At 44.2% G+C, this 24,492-nt stretch overlaps 1 protein-coding gene across 1 annotated transcript in view; it reads left to right on the forward strand.

The window, feature by feature from the left end:
- The window catches only part of sulf2b (sulfatase 2b), a 118,733-nt gene that overhangs the window by 14,845 nt on the left and 79,396 nt on the right, over positions 1–24,492 (forward strand). The window contains exon 2 of the mRNA XM_085147235.1: positions 8,048–8,083. The gene's annotated coding sequence lies outside the window, so the exon portion shown is untranslated. The remainder of the gene's footprint in view (positions 1–8,047; positions 8,084–24,492) is intronic.

Here is a 24,492-nt window from a genome sequence, read left to right on the forward strand (position 1 = left end):
ATTTTCCAACATTTGTTTTTGACAAAGACTTTTAAAGGACAGACAACAGTTTGACACCTGCTGTAAAGTTTCTCTGATATCTCACGTCCAGGGCTTCGTCTGTAGGGACAACATTTTAGTAAATCCTCGATAACATTTCAAACACGTCTCTAAATGCCGTGCTGGGTTTACCAGCAAAAAGCATGAGCTCCTCACAACTTTCCCAAAAAGCTGAATTGTCCATGAATCATTAGAAACTTCAGAAACTTGCTGTGTCTGTTTCCCTTACGATCATGCAGAGGTCACCATGTCAACACGTTACACCACCACTGTTTGGCAACAGTGTTACAGCGTTACTGTAAATACGTTACATTTTTCAGTATTTACATTACAGTAACAATTATGCTGTTACATCCGTTACAAAGGTTCTACAGTTATCTCATTTTTACTGCACAAAAAGACAAGAGCATGATTATAAAAAGCAAACTGTATCCAAGACAGAAACAACTGCATTAGACTGCTAACAGAGCTTTGGCTCTCTGCAGCCATCTGCACAGCGAGCATGCTAACGGTGAGCATGCTAACGGTGAGCATGCTAACGGTGAGCATGCTAACAGTGAGCATGCTAACGGTGAGCATGCTAACGGTGAGCATGCTAACGGTGAGCATGCTAACGATGAGCATGCTAACGGTGAGCATGCTAACAGTGAGCATGCTAACAATGAGCATGCTAACGGTGAGCATGCTAACGGTGAGCATGCTAACGGTGAGCTAGCCAAGGACCCAGAGTTATTATAAAGCCGAGTGCAGCCCAGCAGTCGGACCCTGAACTTCAACAGGTAATAAGTAGTAACTAAGTAATGTACTCCAGAAGAGTAACGGATAATGTGTAATATCTAAACACGTCTCACACCTGACTCACCTCATAAAGAACGCTGTTACCACACAGTGAAGTGTCATTCGTCAGCATGATGTTTCCTAAATATGAACCAAGTAGTTTTTGTTTCATGATCTTAAAAATGAAGTAAAAACAATAAGTGAGTGTAAACAAAATGAAGGTCAAAGCTCCCAAATGATCACAACAGTTATATATCGCCCATCATCATCATCACTGCCGCTGCTTCAGGGCACTGCCGGCAGTATCTGACATAACAGTATTTCTCGATGCCCTGGGATGTCTGTTATCTTTTTCTCTGGCTTTTAGCTCTTTTTTTCTAGATATGGGTATTTTCCCCCCAAAGCTCCTCATTATACGTGTAACATCTTTTTGTCCAGTGACTGCTCCCCCATTAGCACGTGATCGTGCTCTCACGCAGCAGGCAAAGCTGTCTGTGACTGGACTCTGTCAGTGAGCGAGCAGCTGTTTCAGGGTTGTTTTAGTGGTTTGTTACCCAGATGTTGCTGTCAGATAGGTATGAAGAAACTCTGGTTGTTATGTACCTCGGGAACATTTGAATCAGATCTCAGTTTACTTCTGTTAGATTATAAACAAACACATTTTTCTATAACATATATCTGTTCCTCATGTTGGAAGGCCAAGTCAAGTGTGTAATTGCTCACTTACAAAGAAACAAACAGTCTTTAATTTTTATTGTAGTTTTATTTTAATGCAGAATATCAACTAAAAAATCCAGAAAAAACCCACACATTCCAGTCCAACCTCTCCACCACCATCAGCAAGACCTCAGAGCTGTCAAAGAACGTCACGGACAAGACTGTAGACTTGCACAGGTTTAGAGTGGGCTACATGACCATCAGCAAGAAGCCTGGTGACAACTGTTGGAGCAATTATTTGGAAACAGAAGAAATATTTCTTCTGTAATAACTTGCTTTCAGTCTGGAGCTCCATGAGGATGATCATGAGAAAGGTGGTGGATGAGCCTTGAACTACATGGGAGGAGCAGGCCGGCTTAAGTTTCCTAAGATGGAGTCAAGCATGGAGGTGGAAACATTCTGCTTCCTTGTTGGATGGGCCAATGTACCATAAAATCTCAGACAAGAACTTCCTTCCTTCAGACAAAAATCTAAAGTTGGGTCAATGAATGAGTCTCCAGAATGACAACGACCAAAAGCATACTGCCAAGAATGGCTAAAGAAGAAGCACATTAAGGTCATGGAGTGGCCTCCCTCGTCTCCAGACTTTAGTCCCATCAAAAATCTGTGGAGTGAGCTGAAGCCAAAGTTTCTATAACGAGGAGTGGGCCAAAATGCCTCCTGAGGTTTCTGCAAACCTGATGACCAACTACAGTCTTAGCACTGTGCATGCCGACAAGGCTAAGCACAAGCGTACGATCAAAGTGGAAGCACTGCTGAACTTTGTATACAGACAAACATATAAAGTTTTACTATTGGAATAAGAGAGTAATGAAAAAGTTGTTGGCACCTGTGGAGAGGTAGCAAAACTCAAACTAATTTAAACTACAAACAGTAAATTAGCTTAAAACACACCATAAAATCTGTGACCCGAGCAAACCAAAAAACCAAACTGCAGTTGTTTTACAGGAAACTGAATAGTACGGGTCTGATGGTCTCGTTTCATACCACAAACTGTATATAAAAGGTTACTTTACAGTTTGGTTTTTCACATTTTGAAGGTTAGTTTGGCCTCAGCCATGTTTTTTTTTCTTTTCAGAGGATTTTGACTTTTGCTGCCTTGATGCCAGGTCTCTGTTGGAAATGAGATTTTTATCTCAATAAGATTTTTTACCTGGATAAATAAAGGACCAATAAAAAGTAGATATTTGGATGAGAGCTTGAACTGCCAAATCTTGGTCAGCAAGCTAAACCTATAAATCAGTTACATGATGATGAGTTACAAGTTTACAGCATTAAAAAGCATGTTAGTGTAAAGTTGGACATTTTTGCAACAAGAACATATTTGCTTAGTGTCAGCAAGTGGTCATTAGAGGAACTGCAGGTAGCACTTTTACATAAGCTTCACTTTTCACACTTTATTGTAGCAAAACCTTTTTTATCCCAAATACAGGGTTTCTTTCTTTTCTTCTTTTAGTGGTTTTATGGCACCGACACAGGTGATGGATTTATTTCTGTTTAGAGAGTAGAGGAACAAAGGAGAAAGAAACAAGGATAGAAGGAAAAAGATTAAAGGATGGAAGAGGTAAGGAAAAAGGAAGCAAAGGGGGAGAGAAAGGACAGAAGAGAAGGAGGGTGATGAAGAGGAAAGAAGGTGAGGATGAGAAACAACGATGGCTGAAAAGCTTTTCACTGAAGCATGAAATGAGAATTGGGGGATTCTTTTACACACTCGTGCACAAAATCTCCGACCCCATCACCTCCTAAAAAAGCTCCTCCTCTCCTTTCTGACCTGGTGGCGCCTCCCTGTGTATGTGGAGGCGTCAGAGCAGCACTCGTCGATACGAAACAGACGAAGAATCTGGAAACTGGAGATTCTCTCACATGTCGATCACTCTGCTGCTGCTCAGCGTTTCTTCAGCTTTCCTTTAAATTCATTCGCCACTTGCTTTTCTCCACAGACACTTTTCATTTATACACATGCACGTCCTTCAGTTTTTACAAACACAGTGCCGTCAGAAAGAATCAAGTTAAGTGATATTAAATGGGCATTTGACATCCGTAGTGAACTCTGCAGTAAAAAACAGGAAAGGTCATCTTACTTCAACGTAAAACCGAAAAAACATCAAACCATCAAAGAGCTGCAGTGCATTCTCCAGTCAGCTACACTTTTACAGTTTCTGTCTACCAACCAAAATCCACAACAAGACGTTTAGTGTGTTCCTCTATGGAGGCAACTCTGTGAACTGTGCTGTCAGCAATGCAAGGTTGCTGAATAGCCCTAAACCAGGGGTGGGCAACTCCAGGCCTCGAGGGCCGGTGTCCTGCAGGTTTTAGATCTCACCCTGGGTCAACACACCTGAATCACATGATTAGTTCATTACCAGGCCTCTGGAGAACTTCAAGAAATGCTGAGGAGTCATTTAGCCCTTTAAATCAGCTGTGATGGATCATGGACTCATCTAAAACCTCCAGGACACCGGCACTCGAGGCCTGGAGTTGCCTACCCCTGCCCTAAACTGACCCCCACTGGACTCAGGCATTGGGGAATTTTAAAATATTTCATAAACGACCCGCTAAGCAGTTATGACACAAACCATTAACCTTCAAAGTAGAAGTTGAGCAATTTAAAAGTAGCAAAGCTTTTATACCAAAGCTTTTATACCAAAGCGAACCATTCTCGGTGGTTAGTATTTGCAGATAAGTGCTAGAACTCGTTCGCATGGTGTGTCTCAAGCCTCATCTCAGTTCATGGATGCCTGAAAACAAACAAGCCTTTTAAAATCTCACGATTTAACAGTGCTTGACAACAGCTTTGACTCTCCCTATTGGACTGATTGGCTAATTGTTAGTTGCTATGGCAATACTCCTTTGGTCAATTGTTTTAAGAAACAGCTGTTTCATGTTACAGTGCACCGAGCCGTCAGCTCAGTTGAACAAATGGATTTAAGAATCAGCAACAACAAAACCTCCTCTGTTACAGATTCTCTGCTTTGTGTGCCATCCAGCCCACATCTTCACGAGTATCCATCCTGCAGCTAATTTAGCTCAGGAAAACCAAGCACTTCCTGCTTCGTGTTGCTGGGAATAACCGCAGATCTGAAAGTTCAAGAAATGTTCGATATAACTCGTGTATTTTCTGCATGACTGGATAAAAGATGCTGTGCACGCTGGAAGAAAGAAGATCATTCGGTTTCAGTGCTTGGACTTTATTTCAACTTTTTAAAATCTGACAGAAAAATGGAGCAGCATGCATCCGAACCTTTGCCGAAGATATTTGGCATTAAAGATCCAGCACCATAAACCTGGTTGTTAATTATTACGGCTTGTTAGAACATGCTGAAACCAGTGTGGGCAGTGGATGTGGGCCTTTGGCGAGCACGAGGCCAGTACACACTGTGACTGTGCAGCAACAAATGACTACAGCACCATGTGCAGCAAAGAAACCCTGAGACAGTTCAGGGTTAATGAAAGCTGCAGCAGTTTGTCCTGAAGTTAATTACCAGAGTTGTCGTAGTTTTAATTAGTGTCAGTGTCGTGCTCGTCTGGTCACGGCGCTTTGATCTCAATTAAAGTCACAGAGTTTGTGATTAACGTGATGATTGGATGTTTTAAATCATGGATGGAGAGGTGTTTCACCCACACACAGCGTCCGCCCGCGTAAACTCTCAAACTTTTTTTTAGTTTCGTTTTATTTTTATCCACCCAAGAGAACGATGACGTCATTGATCGATTTACTATCGTGACCATCATTCTTATTTTGATAGTTTTGTTTCTGCCAACCAGCCCTTCCTGTTCTATCTTATCAGATATTTATTGTTCCAGAGAGTTTCTCACCCTGGTGGAGTAACTACTGCTCCATCTGTGGGATGTGGAGCTCACTGGAGAGGTGGCTGATCACTGCTCTGGTATCCATGGTTAGTGAAGTTTCACTGTTTCCATTTAACTGTTGTGTCCTTCAGGCCTTCGTCACTGGATGCTCAGATTCTCAGTGCACACGCTTTTTCTCAGATGGACCATTGAAAGTATTTGACTCCAGCAGCACGTACGCACACGTCCATCTTTTCGTGTGTCTCGTAGTTTTTGGCTCGTTCCAAACCTTTTTAAAATCCAGTTACTTTAAACGTTTAACCGTTGCTCTGAGTTTCTACCACTTTTCCCAAAAATGTGTGGTCCAGTTCTGTTTTTTTAAAGTAGCCGACTCCTGACTGCACGTTGATGTGTGGTTTGATAATCAAATTCAGTTATGATAAGCAGGTACACGTCTGGATTCGGTTACCATAAAATGCCCAGCGAGCTCCAGCTGCTTGCTGGAAGCCTTCTGCAGAGGGCAAAGAAAATACATTTTTGCAGACAGACTGAGGTCTTTAAGTGGAATCAGGTGGATCAGAAAGTCCAGAGAGCAGGTTCAGGTCCTGAACCTGCCTGAAGACCTCCAACATGTGGCCTCATTATCCAGCCACACACACCAAACCCCCCAAACAGACCACCAGCCCAGCTAATTGGAGATGTTGTATCACCTCCCTCGTGTCTTTTGCTCTTTCTGTGTGTCTCTCTCTCTCACACACACACACACACACACACACACACACACACACACACACACACACACACACACACACACGGTGACCCAGTGGGAGTTGGCAGCTCGGAGCGAATTGAAAGAGAAGGCAGAAAGTCATTACTTCTCTCACTAGATTGTGTGTGTGTGTGTGTGTGTGTGTGTGTGTGTGTGTGTGTGTGTGTGTGTGTAATCCCACCATCAGTATGCTGCTCATGCTTTGCAACAGAAGGGAGGAAATTGAAGAGAGAGAAAAAGAGAGGAGGGAGAGAATAGTAGGAGGGGGGAGGCGACAGTCCAACACGGAGTTCTTTTGATTACAGATGGTAAATGTGCCTTCAGTTACCACCTCCTCCTCCTCCTCTTCATCGTCTCCTCGCTCCTTCTCACTCGGGGGATTTGAGGTGGACGTGAGTGGAATCACTGACTGCGCTGTGTGTGTGTGTGTGTGTGTGTACGCGCTGTACTGTATTTGTATGGCGGTGGTTTTATTTTGGAGCTAAGCTGGGGTCACAGAGGTCGTCTGCTGGAAGTTTTAAAACTGAAAGTGCTGTCTGTTACCAGGACGGCCTTATTATGATGGCGGGAACAATTTGGCTTGTTTAACATAATTTTAATTAGCGTAACACTTGCCATGGATTCAATTAACATTTACAGAAGAGTTTTTTTGAACTTTAAATATATTTCAAATGAAAACAAACAAATATCAGAGAGAAGCAGTGGAAGGATACGCGGCGATTCGGTCGGGTTTACTCTGAAGCCACGTGCTGGTCCGGTGCACCCTAACCCTGCTGCGTGATATACACGCCTCTTATAAATTCTCCCTCTACGCTGCCTTACATGCGACGTGCCCCACCGGGACCCCTTTTATCTTTTCTTTTCTGTCTTGAACTCCTTTCTTACTTTCACTTTAACTCACTGTTTGAGTTTAAGAACTAGAAAACGACTCGGTTAGGTTTAGGAAATCAGGGTTTGGGTTGCTTTGGAAGAAAGCGACTCATGCACACGAGCATGTTCTGCAGAGGAGGCGGGATTAGATGTTACACGCCACGTTTGTCGATCGTGTACACACCGCTGCCATGCTGTCATCCAGTTAGGTTTATAACATCGGTTGCTGACCTCAGCATAAGAGAAACAGGTTTGTGTTGTTCTTCTTCACTCCCAACAACACATTGAGGGAAATCTTAGATACAGTTAGAATAACAGTCTGAAATGGATTCGTATCAGGAAAACCTTTAGAAAATATAAACGAACACCAAATGTGGATGACGCAAGAACTTTATTTCTGCGAAAAATCCGCCCAGTCAGCCGACTTCAAAGAGGTTTAACAGGAATGAGCGCACTGACATCGGTTCCCCAGCTGTCTGCGTTCACAACAGTATAAACCCAAAAGCCAGCTGGTTTCCCAGGGTCTCCTCCTGGCAGGACGTCCCACAAACATCTCGTCTGGGACTCACCAACGAGGCATCAGGTCAGGTCTTTGAACCTTGGCGGCTCCTTTCAGTTTGGAGGTGTCGGCTCTGAGCCCCTCACCAATAAGCCACACCACATTTCATGGCCATAGGTGAGCCTCGGCTCGTAGCTCAACCAGGAAATTTAACTTATCTTGGTGAATATTATTTCCAGGAACCAAAATCATTAATTATGATTTTTGTTTTTAATCAGGCAGCCTTCTTGACATCGTTGCTTTGTAAAAGACGCGTGGAGCTTCCACCTCTGAGACGTTTACCCAACGAGTGTGCGCTGTGTCCACTTTTACGCCTCACTTCCAGCTGCATAACAGAGCTTCATCAGTGCCGACATCAATCGTTATACAGTCTATGGCTGCAGCCACTGTTTTCACCACTGAGCTGTGACAGGCTACTGATTTAGCAGTTCATTAATGTGCCTGCGCCTGTACTCGCCTGACGTCAGAGTAAATGTCAGTCAGAGCTCCTCGTTAACAGCTTCTTCTGTCTCTGTTTGTCTCTGCAGGACTGAACACAGCGGGAAACGCCACACACCTGACAGGTAAAGCTATTTCTGCTCTTCGCTAATTTAGCCACGCCGTCTGTTTGCTGGTAACGAGGAGCACGGCCGCAGACAGATGCAAACAGCTGCAAACAGCTGCGATGGATCACAATCATCTTGTAGATCTGTGGCACTCATGCTTGCAGAAACAATGATTACACTCATTACTGAAATAAATAAAAACTCTGCTTTTATTTATTTAACGATTTTCTTGGGACTCGACGGTTCGTGATTTCTTGCTGTAACATCTGATCTCAGTCTGTGGTGTCACATGAAATCTCTTTAAAACCACGACGTTGTCATCGTGGGGTAATGACGGATAAATAGCAGCTTCACCAAACTGCTGTTTTTACCCTGTGAAAACAAGATGGGAAGTTGTAATCACAATCACAGCCTGTTATCCCAGGATAGCAAGATCGCAGAGCTGTTTGACCGAAGAATGCAGTGTGAAGGAAACAAAGGTTAGAAAAACTCCAAAAATGAGACGTAGACTCGCAGTGATGCAGGAGGAGGTGAGGCTGAGCGTTGCCGGGTTGCGAGCCGGTAAGAGCAGCCTCGCGCTCTCACGCTCCTGATTAATGACGGGGCTGTTCCCAAACAATGAAAACACACGGACACAGATTGTGATCACATGTGCACACCTCACACTCACATACAGGAAGCTATCACGCTCACGCCTCTTTGTGCTTTTCATCAGGTCTGTTATTCAGCTCAGACCGCACACACCTGTTGATTGGTTCGGATCGAGCTCCGATCATGTTCATGAACGAACCGCTCTGCAGCGCTGGGGGGGAAATTACACACAAGTGCAAAGTAGAAGCAGTAACGCATGCATGGGTGTGACTCAAAAACACATGCTGATCTACACTAGGAAGCTGGTAGTCCAAATCAGGGCGGCGAGCAAAAAGAGAACAAGTGAGAGGGAGCTTTGATTGGCCCAGGTGTCGCTCACACATCCAGTTACTACAATCAGCTCCTGCAGAACAAACCACAACACAAAATCCAAAATACAGACACCCAGTGCCCGGGGGGCGTCACAACGCTCGCCCAGAGTCAGGGTGAGGATCTCAGTAGCTCAGAGTGGTTAAGAGGGGGCTCTTCCTTCGCTCTGGCAGGAATCAGCTGAGATGTTAATCAGACCGAGACACGACCTAAAGACCGCCACAGTCACATGTTACAGTCACAGTGCAGGAAACAGCGGTTGACCACAGCACGCCCACGATGAATGCAACTGACTGCAGTCAACCTTTGATCTTTGCTGTCTTTGGTTGCTTCAAAGTCAGAGATCAGGGCTACGAGCGCTGGTGAACTTGGTGCATCGACATGGTGATGATCACTCTGACTTTAAAGATGCACAGAAACAGGAAACGCGGCCATTACATCATCATGGCCATGGCCATGTTTCTCCATGAAACGTGTTCTTTTACTGCACCTGTCCTGAAAGCGTGGACGTGGAGAAGGACACGTGGATCGCTCGCTTAGTGCAAAAACACACAGATGTTGGAGCCTGTAAATAAGACGCCCGCTTCAACAAATGAAGAGAAATGAAACGGCAGTTCCATAAATACACTGTTGGAGCTGCATCAAGAACAAATCACGTCTCTCTCGTGGAGCGTGGCTGAACTTTCAACATTTAGTGCGATGAAATTCTGCCAGCTGGCGAACAAGCGCGGGCAGAAATATCAGAGATATCAGCGCTGCAGATGTTTTCAAGACCAGCTGCGTACAAGAATACGATGTTACAACTCTGACTATAAAGTGACTGAATCGTGCGATTTCGGAGGCAGAGGTGAGTTTAATGTTTCTGTGAAATCTGCTGTGGAAAAAGCACAGAGTGGATCATGGAGACGCTGCAGAGTGACGAGTTTGTGCTTCAGCGTGAACTCGTTTGTTTCCCTGCAGCTGATTTCTGGTTCAGCTCCAGATGACCTGCACTCCTCCACATTCCTCCCAGTGCGTGTGTGTGTGTGTGTGTGTGTGTGTGTGTGTGTGTGTGTGTGTGTGTGTGTGTGTGTGTGTGTGTGTGTGTGTGCGCGTGTGTGAGAGGACACACAGAGGCAGAGAGAAAACTCGGGAGGTGTCACGTCGACGTATTTTTTCTCTTCATTACAAACAGCAGAATGATTAATTTACTGGTTTATTGATTAAGTGACTGGGTGATTGATTCGTGGGCGGCCTGTAAAGCGTGTCATGTTTTCCTTTCTTTTCTTTTTTAAATAGCAGCAGTGATATCCAAACAATCGACCATCTGATTGATTAACCTCGCCCAGCAGCGCCCCCTGGTGTTTGGCATCTGCACTCTGTCTACATGTGAAATAAGCTACACAAAATATTTCCATCTTTCAAAAATTTATATGCAATGTTGCACTGATTGCACACAATCAGTGTCGTTGCCTCAGAGACAATCGTTACAAACATGTGACATGTAACGATGGTCTCTGAGGTAACGACACTGATTGTGTAACTGGATCGGTTCAAAGATCCGTCTGAGGATCTCTGCTGCTCCGCGGTCTCTCCCGTGTCCAGTCAAATGAAGTAATAAAGTAGAAATGCTCTTAAAATAAAAGTCTTTGAGTGGAAGCGGGTCAGAGGAACATCAGGGATCTTATCTGTCAGCGTTGTAGCCACTTCATCTGTCAAGCATAACTCAGCGGTAGTGTTCACTCCCAGCGGTCACTGCAGTGAGGAGACTCACAGTGTTGTCAGCATGATGCATCACTGCCCTGTGTGTGTGTGTGTGTGTGTGTGTGTGTGCGCCTGTTACTGTTCGGATGTAGGACTTATGGATAATCTACGTCTAATTGGCCCGTTCTCACTGCAGCCTTCATCCCTGCACAGCACGGAAGTTACCAAGTGATCGGTGCCTCACGCTGATTGTTTTTCTCTGGAAAGGAGACAGAATTAAATTCTCTCTTGTTTTTGATTTATTGAGTCTGTCACTTTTTCTGGCGGTTGGTAGCCTGCAGCAGAAATAACTTCGGATTGGAGGGAGCGTTGTGAAGCAGCAGCACATCAGAGGAGAAAAAACTCGTCTCACAATGCAGATCGCTCGTTGGTTTTGATTGATTGATCATTCTTTATTCATCCCGAGGGAAATTGGGTTAAGGCTGCCAGCCTTGCCAGCGCCGTCTTACCCTTCAGACCATACATACACAACGTTACACAAACGTCACATGGGGAAGACGGGTCAGAGAGGTGTGACAATGGAAAATGCACCACATGAGGAAAGAGGCACTGGTCACAGGTCTCTGAATTCCCGTTGTTCTTCTGCAAGATCTTATCCATGTTGCATTCAATAAACACAGTCTGAGTGCTCACAGCCCATCGTCTATCATGCCGAACAGCTTTGTGGGATTTTGAACAGCTGTTGTTCTTCGATAAGCCGGGTCCGATCCAGCTCCAATCAGCCTGAACTCTGTTATCCGAATTGGTAGATGTCGTTCAGTGTCCTCCATCGAGAGTGTCGCCAGACACACGACGCAACCGACCATCAAGTATCCAGCAGCAAACGTCTCTGCAGGACAATCAGGCTCTTCCAAGCCCAGCAGGGTGTCAATTCCATTAAGGCAGCGGTCTCCAACCTTTTTTGTACCACGGACCGGTTTATGCCCGACAATATTTTCACGGACCGGCCTTTAAGGTGTCGCGGATAAATACAACAAAATAAAACTAGTACCGGTACCGAACAAAAGAAGATTTATTCATAACACACGTGAAAAGACCCAGGAAAACCGAGTAAACCATAAAAACGATAACAAAATAACGCTGAAAACTATACATTTCACACCTGAGCCTCAACTCTCGCGGCCCGGTACCAAACGGCTCACGGACCGGTACCAGTCCGAGGCCCGGGGGTTGGGGACCGCTGCATTACGGGACCAGTTGATCAAATCCATAATTCTTCTTCAGGTTTCTAGAGAACAAGTCTGCGAGACTCTCAGGGTTAGAGAATAAGCGAGACTATACAAAAGACATGAGAAGCCAATCAGAGAGAGGGAGAAAGTGCGACCGCCTCCATCAAGAGCCAAGAGAGACTTTTGATGTTTAATGTTAGTAATTGTCATATTTGTGCCTGTTTACATTTATCTTTTTAAACATTCATTAAATCAGGTCAGCAGGTCGTTTGCCTGCTGGATCAAGGCGAGACAGAGAAACTGAGTTTTGACTAAAACAGCTTGAAGAAAGGAGCTCGTGGCTGTCTGTGGATACATGAATGTGTTTAAGTGCTGCTGAGGCCTGCTGCGGGCCTCCGGGCCACAGCTTGAGAACCTCTGTGTGGAACGTAACTTTTTATTGTGATGATGCTGACTTGAATCATCTGGTTATCATGGAGCCACTCACTAACGTTAACAAAGAATTTCCATTACTTTGTGTCACCAATAAGCTTTGTAAATGCACAAACACGACACAAATTCAGCTTCAGAGCCTCAGCATTTAAACCGGAGCAGCAGGCTCCGGCCGGCTGAGACAGTCAAACAGTTTGTGACAGAAACTCATATTAAACGTAATAATCAGTCTGTAATTGTTTAAATGTCAGCCGATGGAGTGTGCGATCTTTGTGTGCTCTAACCTTTATCTAACACGTTCTTGTGTAAAGCAGCAGATGCCTGAATGGTTTCAGAGTAATAAAGAGTCAAATACAGAGAAGAGCAAGATATTGATCTGTGAGAGATTTAGACTGGAACTGTGTCCTCACGAGTGTAGGAGTGCAGGCGTGTGTGTGTGTGTGTGTGTGTGTGTGTGTGTGTGTTAGAGAAAATGATAAATAGCTCCTTTTCTTTCTTTTTCTTTTTTTAAACTTCCATTACGTCAGTCCAATCCTCCGAGGGAATTATTTGCAAAATTCAAATGTTCTCCGCAGCAGTGATCTGGAAGCTGATTGGCTGACAGATCAGCCTCACACCTACAGCTGAGGACTAAAATATACGTTACACTGACTGACTTGAAATGGTGTCCTTAAAGAGGAAGTACACACAAGTCATAGAAAGCATTCACACATTGTGTTTGTGCAGGAAGTAATGACTGTAACTAGACCTGCTCCTGACTTTGAGGTGTAGCTGTCCTGTCTTCAGCCACATGATGGACAATCATGGACTGCATTTTAGCTAAGTAGCTAAATCATAGTCAAGTGATGGGAAGAGGAACAAAAAAATCATCCATCCATCCATCCATCCATCCATCCATTCATCCATCCTTCCTTCCTTCCTTCCTTCCTTCCTTCCAATTCAATTTTATATAGCGCCAAATCACAACAAAAGTCGCCTCAAGGCGCTTCATAGATACAGAGAAAAACCCAACAATCATATGACCCCCTATGAGCAGCACTTTGGCGACAGTGGGAAGGAAAAACTCCCTTTTAACAGGAAGAAACCTCCAGCAGAACCAGGCTCAGGGCGGGGCGGGGCCATCTGCTGTGATTGGTTGGGGTGAGAGAAGGAAGACAGGATAAAGACATGCTGTGGAAGAGAGACAGAGATTAATAACAGATATGATTCAATACAGAGAGGTCTGTTAACACATAGTGAGTGAGAAAGGTGACTGGAAAGGAAAAACTCAATGCATCATGGGAATCCCCCGGCAGCCTACATCTATTGCAGCATAACTAAGGGAGGATTCAGGGTCACCTGGTCCAGCCCTAACTATATGCTTTAGCAAAAAGGAAAGTTTTAAGCCTAATCTTAAAAGTAGAGATAGTGTCTGTCTCCTGAATCCAAACTGGAAGCTGGTTCCACAGAAGAGGGGCCTGAAAACTGAAGGCTCTGCCTCCCATTCTACTTTTAAATACTCTAGGAACAACAAGTAGGCCTGCAGAGCGAGAGCGAAGTGCTCTAATAGGGTGATATGGTACTACAAGGTCATTAAGATAAGATGGGGCCTGATTATTTAAGACCTTGTATGTGAGGAGCAGGATTTTGAATTCTGGATTTAACAGGAAGCCAAAACAGGAGAAATCTGCTCTCTCTTTCTAGTCCCTGTCAGGACTCTTGCTGCAGCATTTTGGATTAGCTGAAGGCTTCCTTCCTTCCTTCCTTCCTTCCTTCCTTCCTTGCTGTTGGATGAGTTGTCTTGCTCTTTGTGATGCTGTTGCACCGTTCACTTCACTTTTATTTATATATCACCAAATCACAACAACAGTTGCGTCAAGGCGCTTAAGTCTCTGCTACACATTTCCACTTCCCTTCAGCGCATTTCTTCACTTCTCCATTGTCATGCAGATTTCTTCCAACAGTCTTGATCTTATCCTTGTAATGGGGACATGCTGTCCTCCCTCTGCTCATGTATGGCGTCGCGGGTGTTGTGGCCTGTCTCTCAGAGTTGGTGCAGCATTCCTGAGGTGGGAATCACGGTTTCCTTCAGATCACTGATGTTGCCGTCTCCATCGATTGAGTTGATCTTCGGGATCTTTGGTGGTGCTCCATTGTTCTAAAGTGCCTGCAGCACACAGAAGGGTTAAGAGTCAGAAAGCCACACACCCACACCGACCACGTCTTTGGACTGTGGGAATAAAAGTGGGAATCCTTCACAGGGACCTTTTTTCTTTTCTCTGCACCACAGAGCCACCTGTAACTCTTTAAATCTTTCTTTAAAATCGTATCCAGAGCCTGCTGCTATAACTCACCAGGCTGAGTGGGTGAGCTTTATGCTGAAGGCCACTGCAGGGTCCCGGATCACTTCCTGCGTGCCATTCCTCCCCGCTCTCTCCCTGCATTTGCCAAAAAGGCTCAAAATGCCCCAAACAATTCTGAAAACTCGCTAACAGTTACATTTAGTTACATTTTTGTTATTTAACATGAAAACCACACGTTTCTGCTTTTTTAGAGGTACTTAAACACTCATTCATACCCACTAAACAAATCCCTCCACAGCTGAGGTCATCATATCTGCTGCTACGCAGGCCCCCCCCGGCTCAATGCAGGCAAACCGATGGCATGTGTGTTAAATGACTCACTGACGTTCTATAATATACGCTCCGTTAATTAGGCACAAACAACCGCCAGGATATAAATCCCGCCTTCATCAAGGCGAGAAGCTGCAGTAAAGCAGAGGCTGTGAGGAGCACGTAAATATTAAAGCAGTCGAATCCCGTCAGACCTGCTGTCAGCCGTGAATCAGGTGAAAGAAACCTGCAGCAGGTCTGCAGGAGCACACATTACATGTTTTGTCTTATATATGTGTGCATACAGTAAAGCGAGTGTGTGCGTCCGGTGGTCATCTCCCAGCAGAGCGCTCCTGCTCTCCACCAGTCTATTTCTGTCTCTGAGTGGGCAGGATGGATGAACCGCCCGAAGGGATGGAGAGGGGGATGAAGAGAAAGTGAGAGAGGTGGAAATAGTAGAAGAAGAGCAGCGTATGTGATGCCGCCGTCCTCTCGTTTCGATCGACCCGTGTCGCTTTGTGTTCAATCTGCTTTTGTTTTCCTCCAGCTCGTAATGAATTAATTAGAGACGACATCACGGAGCGAGAGAGAGGCAGGTGTCGCTGCAAAGGAAGACTGTGATAGGCTGTGAATGGACAGAGTAAGGACACCTCAGAGGTCTAATTCTCGCCCGTCCATTAGTGAAGTCTTCGGACACCACTGGTTGTCACTGGCACTTAAAGATCTGCAGACTGAAAGGACGTTTTGTTTAACCAGCTTCAGTGAAAGCTGAGTAAAAGTACGTGCACCTGTCCAGGTGACTTGTTGTACTCGTGTTTCCCTCTAACAGGCTTGAACATGAACATTTCAGTCTGCGTTTCCTTTTCAGGAACGTCTCAGCAACATGTCTCCTCTCGCCTCTCACTGCTCGCTGTGTGGGAAATCTGATCTACAGCATGTAAACATATAATATAAGCTCTGGTGGACTTGGTTCTATGGTCGGTCTTAAAGGGTTAAAGATCATTTGTGCCTCATGTCGGTGAGCAGCTGCATGAAAAAGATAAATGTCATGATTAAAGAGCTGCATTAGTTACCTAAAAGTAAAGATGACAATGTAGTGTTAGTAATTACTTTCCTCTTGGCTCATTTTTAGACCAACACTGTGTAGATAAATATGCTCTTTGGCTGCTCACCTCTAATCCTGCCTCAATGGTGGCCGAGGCATTTATGTGTAATTTAGCAGAAGCATCCATTACACAGAGCAGGATTAGGTTCGGGTTGCTGATGTGACTGAGGTCAGACTGAAGAGTCGCCGGCTCCGAGCGAACGTCGAGTCGGTAAATGAATAACAGAGAAAACTGAGTGAATCTGGGAGAGAGAGAGAGGCAGCAGCTGCTTCTCCTCCTGCTCGCAGGAAAACAGCTGCTTCACTGGTGGAGGATACCGCCTGAGGGACTCGCCGTGACACACACAGATCTCCTGTGTGCTGAGAGGTCAGCAGGCTACCAGGTAAAGGTGGAGGACGGGTGAGAGGAAAGAGAAGGAGCTGAGGGAGGCGAGGAGATTGAGGAGGAAGAGAAGGGGGAAGTGCTGAGTCTAACTGATGACCGCTGCTTGCTGCAGCCTTCAGCTATTTGTACGTCGCAGGGAAAAAGATAAATAAATAAAGAAGACAAATGTCCCCAGCTCTGTGGAGGACAAACTAAATCTTCCCTGCGGCTCTCTTCTGCTACTGTTTCAGAAACTCTAAACCAGAGAGGAGAGCAGCTAAAGAACAACAAATACATCCTGGGAAATGCGGCTCGCCGGCTGCTGCGTTCGCCCGGTGTGGGCAGGGATTTGGTGACCTGCATTTCAATCCAGAGTAAAAGGACAGAGAAAGACAGAAGGGAGAGGAGGACGTGGACGTGCTGATGGATGGGTTGTAACAGAGACTCAAAACTCCTCAGAAAGATTGGAAACTCCTCCCACAGCTTCATTACTCCTCGTGATGAACGTACGGAGAAAAAAACGAGTGAGTCCTGCAAAGGCCTCAAACTGAAACCTGAACCCTGTGTGACCAGTTCCCCTCTAAAAACATTGAATTTCATGACCTAAAGCCCTCCTACGCTGGATCTCCATCTGGGACATGTGATCATATGACCTCCATCTTCGTATCAGTGTGTTTACATAAGCTGCGGCTTAATACGGTGAAGGACCTGAATGTGGACGGCTGTGAGTCCTTTTACCTTCAATGTTGGCTGTGTGTGATAACCAAAGATGGGCAGTAACGCGTTACTGTAATCTGATTACTTTTTTCAAGTAACGAGTAAAGTAAGGGATTACTATTCCAAAAACGGTAATTAGATCACCGTTACTTTCCCGTAGGAACGCTGCGTTACTGCGTTACTAAAACCATGATTTTTTGCGAGAATGTCTCATGACAGTGACGTAAGCGAGTGCGACGTTCGTGACAACAGCTGTGTGCAGATCAACAATGGATCATATATCGAGTGCAGAGAGAGTATGAGCGTGCAGCGTTTAAAGCGTGGAAGTACTGACCTTACTTTGAGTTTGATTCCATAAAAAGTGACAAAAACATTAGTGTCCGTTGTGCGTGGGAAGAAAACTTCTTTTTACAGCGAAAGAAACCCTAAACTTCCAAACAAGCACCGAGTAGCTACGACGTAATGAGAAACTCACAGAGAAACTCGCGGATTCTTCCACTGACCGCGGCACACCTGCACCAGGGTAAACCTCCGCCTGCCCGACTCCTGCTTTACAGGTGAAAATAGAGCAACAGGACCGCTAGTCTTTGACTTTATTTATTTTCTGCTGTGTTTTACTTGCATCTATTTGAAAGACTGAGTGTAAACACACAAAAAATTATTTTATGTGCTGGAATGTGCAGAAAATAGGTTTAAATGTTAAACTAATTTCTTCCAGTCAGAGAATGTTGCAGATAATTAAATTTTTTCTTGATGCATAAAGTTAAAAGATTAAAACTAATAAAACAAGTTTTAAAAAGAGACTTTTCCATTTGATTACATTTTGTATGATGATTATGCAGAAAAAGTAGAATTGGGCTGAAAGATCTATCACTTTATCACCTATTCAGGTTGTAAATTGTGTTTTTAAAAAGTAACTAAGTAATTAATTACTTTTGAAAAGAAGTAATCAGTAAAGTAACGGGATTACTTTTTTGGGGAAGTAATCAGTAATTAGTTACTGATTACTTTTTTCAAGTAACTAGACCAACACTGGTGATAACACACTTTATATTGTAGTGCAGCAGATAAATTGTAGCTTAAACTAAATCAGCTGCTGTCAAGTTAACACAGCTGATGCTGCACAGTCCTAGAACCTGCTGATAGCATAAACTGTATATAAAAGATGGCCTTCTGCTCTATAAAGGGCCTAAAACACCAGTTCTCTTTAGTTGCCAGCAGGGGGCATCTCTCAATTAACTAAATGTTTGTTGGAAAACGACCCTTGATCTGTGACATCAGTGAACACTTTCAAATCTTGCTTAATACAATGTTCAGTTTATTTTATTTATAAATCACAACATCAGTCATCTCGAGGCCTGTTCAACCAAAGATCTTCATCAATCACAAGTCATTAGCCAATGAGCTGCGAGCGTCTTATTGGTAAGGTCCGTCCCACTTGTCTGGTTTCAAAAAGCTAAGATGGGCTTGATGTAATGCTGTTCAGCTGCACACATCACAGTTATTCAGGTTAATACTGTAACCGTGGTTGTTTAGCAAGTTAACAAATGTTGCAAATGAATAAAAATGAGGCGAGGGTCACGGGGGTCACGGGGGTCACGGGGGACACGTATAATAAGACCAGTTTCCCAAGGCCAGCCAGCAGTCACTGCAGGACAGACTCCACAGTGGGAGCAAAGAGAGCTCCAGCTCAAAGTGAACTTGCATCAGGTCCCTCAGAAGACCTTGAGCTGGAGAGAATAAACCAACAGCCTCGTGCCTCGTGGGTACATGGGTACTGGCAGCAGAGCAGGAGACAAATCCTGAGACGAGGGCGGCTGCAGATAATCCTGGGACAGGTTCACCTACAGAAACCCTCTGAGTTTCCTCTGGGTGGATGTTGTTGATCAAAGGCTCTCTGTGAGCCAGTTAGCTGATATTAAGGTTTAGCTTAAAGTTAATCACAATAGCTTAGTGATGGGTGACATCACAGTGCGCTACAGCCATCTTTTATGTACAGTATGTGATCAATATGCACATAGGTGAGAAAACTAGCGAACTAACGAATCCAACGAATGTTTGATGATCTTTATTCTGGAGATTATTTCTTTTAATTGAAAGACGAGATTAAAACAGGCTCCAGCAGACACTGGCCGTCCAAAGCTGTTACAGCGTGGAAAAAGTCGTTTTATCTGCTGATATCATCTGTTATGACGTCACCATCACCAGCTCAGTAAAAGGAAAGCTGTCCACGGCCTCACAGATGGAGGCAAACCTGCAGGTGATGGTGCAGATGGTCGGGTTGTCCATAACGCAGTTAGCAGAATATTAATTCCAGGTGTTTCTCTGAGCAGACGGAAAACGAAACATTTGAAATGATTCATGTTCACAGCTTTGTTTGTTTCTCCAAATCTCTGTCACGCCATGCAGATGCAGCGCAGCTCGCATCGATGTTCACTCCTGAAATGATCAAATGTAGAAAGTTTGATAGAAAATATAAACATTTTTTGCAGTAGTCTCTCACACACACACACACACACACACACTCTCTGCACTGATGTGCAGCAGAGAAGACGAGCCACCCGGGGAGAGACTCTCCGTTTCCTGTCAGCCTCGCCAACTTCCTGTCACCATGTTGATTTACTGTTCCATTACTCTACCTGTGGAGGTGTGTGTGTGTGTGTGTGTGTGTGTGTGTGTCTGTGTGTGTGTGTGAGAGAGAGAGAGAGAGATAATTCTGTGCTTTAGCCTTGTGAGTGTGTATAAGATAATCTCTCAGTGTCTCAGTGTTTTGTGTGTGTTTCTCCCCAAAGGCGGGCCTCACTGGAGTAATTATAACACACACACACACACACACACACACACACACACACACACACACACACACACACACACACACACACACACACACGAGCAGCAGTAGTTGTTACCATGGTGTCATCGTCTCTCTGACGATTGACCAGCCTTTAAACTTTCTTCTCGTTGTGCTCAATATTTTTGCACTGAAAACTCGACTCTCGTTTATAACTGGAAGTAAAAGTTCTTAAACGTCTCGGTGATGCTTTAATCTGGCTTCTCCTTTAATCTGGCTTCTTCTTTAATCTGGCTTCTCCTTTCTTACCACTCGTACATCAGTGTCATGATGGTGCAGCCTGTCTCAGCTGTCATTGGGGAAACAGGTGATAACACAAAGAGACACAACAATTCATACTCAGGTGATTTTAAACACCTGTTTAAAAAGAAAGTGATAATTGCATTTCTAGATAAACCCAAGAGGTTATATATCCAAGTTCAACAACATGTCACTGCGGCGGTACGCTGTAAGGTCGTGATTCGTACCTTATGGTGTGTACCTTACATAATCAGTATTCAGATTACAGCAGAGTCTGGGGAGTACACAGTTTCGCTTGTACTGGATCTCAGCTCTGCCTTGATACTGTGATCAATAATATCCACATTGAGTGACGTCTGATAGAACAGTTGTGCCTCGTGGTGTACCTCAGAGGTCTATTTTGGGTCCACTTCTCTTTTGGCTTCTCCTCATTGGACATATTTTTAGATGTATTTGTGTTATGTTTGCAATTTCTTATTATCTCTATGCTAATGAGGTTCAGTTACACGGTTGTTTCAGCTTCTGAGTTTTCTAAAATGTTTCGTTTCCTTCAGTTAAATATTGATTTAAAACAAACTATGATTATTGTTTCTTCAGAGATTAGGCAGCATGTCAGCCTCAGAGAGTTGGGCGTCATGTTTCATGGTTCGTTGTTAAAGTGGGACCAACAGAAGATCAAACATCACTCCAGGTTTGGCGTCTCGTCACTTGTTGCTACATTTTAGAATTAGTTTGAAATGTTTGTGATTTTTCGGCACGCTACACTCCTCTATATCTCTGACCTGCTGAAACCTCACGCTTCGTCCCGGGCTCGTAGGTCATCAGGTCAGAGGTTACTGGCTTTCCAGGCAGGATTTGGGTTTCACCGTCTTTACGCTGTACAAACTCCACTGGCTTATAAAAGAAGACGTTTTTATACGAGTCACAAGTTTGAAAATGTTGCAATGAAACAAACCAACAGAGGCCCAGGAGATGCAATCAAACGATGAGTTTATTAAAACAGGAGAAGTCTGCAGCATCACATCAGCACACGTCTCCTGCTAAGAATACACTTGAAAATGATTTTATAACATCAGGGTTTACGCCCCGTCTCGCGTCGATTACAGATCAAATACATCGATTACAGATCAAATACATCGATTACAGTAAATGGTACATCTTAGATAAAAACAGACACAGAAGTTCCTCTTTCTATAACACCTTCCATACATGGCAATAGATTTCACGCCTACATGGTCTCTAAGAGCTGGTCCTTTTCTTAACTGGTCTTCTGTCATCTGTTACTAGGTAAACTGAAATGCAGTTAGAAGCTAAATGAATTCTGGGCCTTTGGCCTGGCAGGCTTCTGGATTATGTGTGTTTGTAAGCGTGTACGCTGTTCATCCTTCTGTGCTCCGAGTCACCTACACAATAGAGAAGACAGCGCTTCACAAAGCTTAAAACCTTCTTTAATAGACTGAGCATCAACTCTGAATGAGCACAAACATGCAATGTGTATAAAATAATCATAGCTGCACCTGTAATAAAAAGGTTAACGTGATGGCAATAGCTTTAATAAACATCTTTAATGTAATATCAAGGCTGTAAAGCAGCGGTCTCCAACCTTTTTTGCGCCACGGACCGGTTTATGCCCGACAATATTTTCATGGACCGGCCTTTAAGGTGTCGCGGATAAATACAACAAAATAAAACCAGTACTGGTACCGAAGAAAAGAAGATTTATTCATAACACACGGGACCGCTGCTGTAGGGTATATTATTAATGCAATTAATAATGCAGGTTATATTCTAGCAGTAAAATAATTTCTGTATCTCCACACTAACTTGATGTTTTATGTTGTATTCTATTGCTTACATTGCTATAGTCAAAGCACTGGGTCATTATCTGTGACTTAGTTTAGTCACTATACAAAAAGAAAAGGAATAAGACTTCTCAGAATGATCATTTAAAAGCTTTAGAGTAATTTTAATATTTTCCTCATTTCTTTTTCTCCTGATGCACCAAACAAATGGAAGTAGACGAATCTTCTATTATATATGTAAACTGTTTTTGGGCCTCAGAAAGTTGGACATCGTTGGCTTTAGGTCTGGTAAACAGTGCACATTCATACACTGCTCACATATTTTGTGCTCTAAGAACAAACCAAAACCAGCGAGTGATGTCACAGTGATTGTGTCCATCTTTTATATACAGTCTGTGGATATATCATGGTTTTAATGCCTCTGACAGCTTGTCATGAAATACAATGTGGTTAACGTGGTTTTGTTTTAGAACAGCGGACCGGTACCGGTCCGTGAGTCGTTTGGTACCGGGCCGCGAGAGTTGAGGCTCAGGCGTGAAATGTATAGTTTTCAGGGTTTTTATCGGTTTTCAGCGTTATTTTGTTATCGTTTTTATCGTTTACTCGGTTTTCCTGGGTCTTTTCACGTGTGTTATGGTAAAAATGGTAAATGGCCTGTATTTGTACAGCGCTTCACTCAGTCCCTGAGGACCCCAAAGCGCTTTACACTACATTCAGTCATTCACACACTGGTGATGGCAGCTACATTGTAGCCACAGCTGCCCTGGGGTGCACTGACAGAGGCGAGGCTGCCGGACACTGGCGCCACCGGGCCCTCTGACCACCACCAGTAGGCAAACATGGGGTTAGTATCTTGCCCAAGGATATTTGGCTGGGATCGAACCACCGACCTTCTGATTAGTGGCTGACCTGCTCTGACACCTGAGCTACAGCCACCCCAACGAATAAGTTATGAATAAATCTTATTTTTTTCAGTACGGGTACTAGTTTAATTTTGTTGTGTTTATCCGCGACACCTTAAAGGCCGGTCCGTGAAAATATTGTCGGGCATAAAGCGGTCTGTGGCGCAAAAAAGGTTGGTGACCGCTGTTTTAGAGGACTGAGGGACCTCCAGGGTCAAGACGGTTGCTTTTTACTTTTGTAAAGAGTCACACGGTGTGCTCAGCCCTCTGTTGGTTTGAGCTCCGTCTAAATGTGTTTGTGGTTTTCCGTTTGAACCCTGAAAGAAAAATGAAACTTCAAATCGCCGAGCTAATTTGCTTCATAATGACTCTGTGGGGGGGATGCAGTTTCAACAAAGAAACGTGGCCTTTCGCAGAAAAACACAAAGCATTTACGGGGACCGAGCCCCCTCCCGGTGCCCCCCGTTGATCCCAGTCAGGGTGTTTTGCAGCTGAGCTCTAATGAAACTCTGAGTCTATTTTGGTTTGTGCGACATGCAAACATTCGGGTGCCTCGGGCTGCACGCTGATCACAGTTCACAGGTTTTAAACAAGCGAGAACACGAAGACGACAAGTGTTTCCTGTCATCGGAGATTTACGCATCTGAGAGTGGAAACAGGATCAAACAATCAGATGTGTCTGTGCAGACAAACGAGCTGAACGCACACGAAAGGATCCCAGACCGCCCCGTCTCTCAAAGTGATCGACACGAAAGCTCGTCAAGTTTCATTTGAGGTCACGCAGGTTACATTTCCTTTGAAACTACTGACTATGTGTCAGATTCAGAACTATTGCTGCAATATGACCCAAATAATCCTTTTTATTCTGTATTTAATGAGATTACAGTCGTATCGCTGGGAGATCTGGCTGTTATAATAAGGAAAAGTTAATGGAGTTATCAGTCATCGCTGTACTTGAAAGGAGAGATGGCCCAGCCAGATTTATAAAATGTGTGGACAGCAACGTGAGCCCACAGTTTTATGTCTCTATTGTTTTATAGTTCAGAAAATGATTTGCCAAAGATGAGTGCTCCCAGTTTTCTGCACGACCTGACTGTGGAAGCCGGTTTCTGCCACAGTTGCCAAGTTGATAATAGTTTTGTGTTATTTCCTCATAAGTTGGAGTCAATAAGTGGAGATAATAACCTGTTAAGTTTTGAATTATGAGGATCTCTGTCAGTGCATAAAAATCTCAACTGTAGCTCAACACAACCGAGTGCAGCACAATGAAAACACCGAGCCGGTTTAACGAGCACCAGAATGATCCAGAACAGAGTCAACGACTAATTAAATCTGACGGGTGCTTAAATACAAAAACACACGCAGAGTTTATTTTCATGTGCTGCAGCCTCACGCTCCAAACAGCTGATGTCATGGAGATAGAAAGTCAGAGCAACTATACGTTACTCTTAGTGCATTTTTAATTTCTTTTATTATCCCTTTATCATCCAACCAGAGTCAGAGAGGAGTCTACCCGCCCACCACAGGGCGAGAGGCGGGGTACAGCCAGGA

Source organism: Neolamprologus multifasciatus, chromosome 20 (genome assembly GCF_963576455.1).
Source record: "Neolamprologus multifasciatus chromosome 20, fNeoMul1.2, whole genome shotgun sequence".
NCBI lineage: Eukaryota > Metazoa > Chordata > Actinopteri > Cichliformes > Cichlidae > Neolamprologus > Neolamprologus multifasciatus.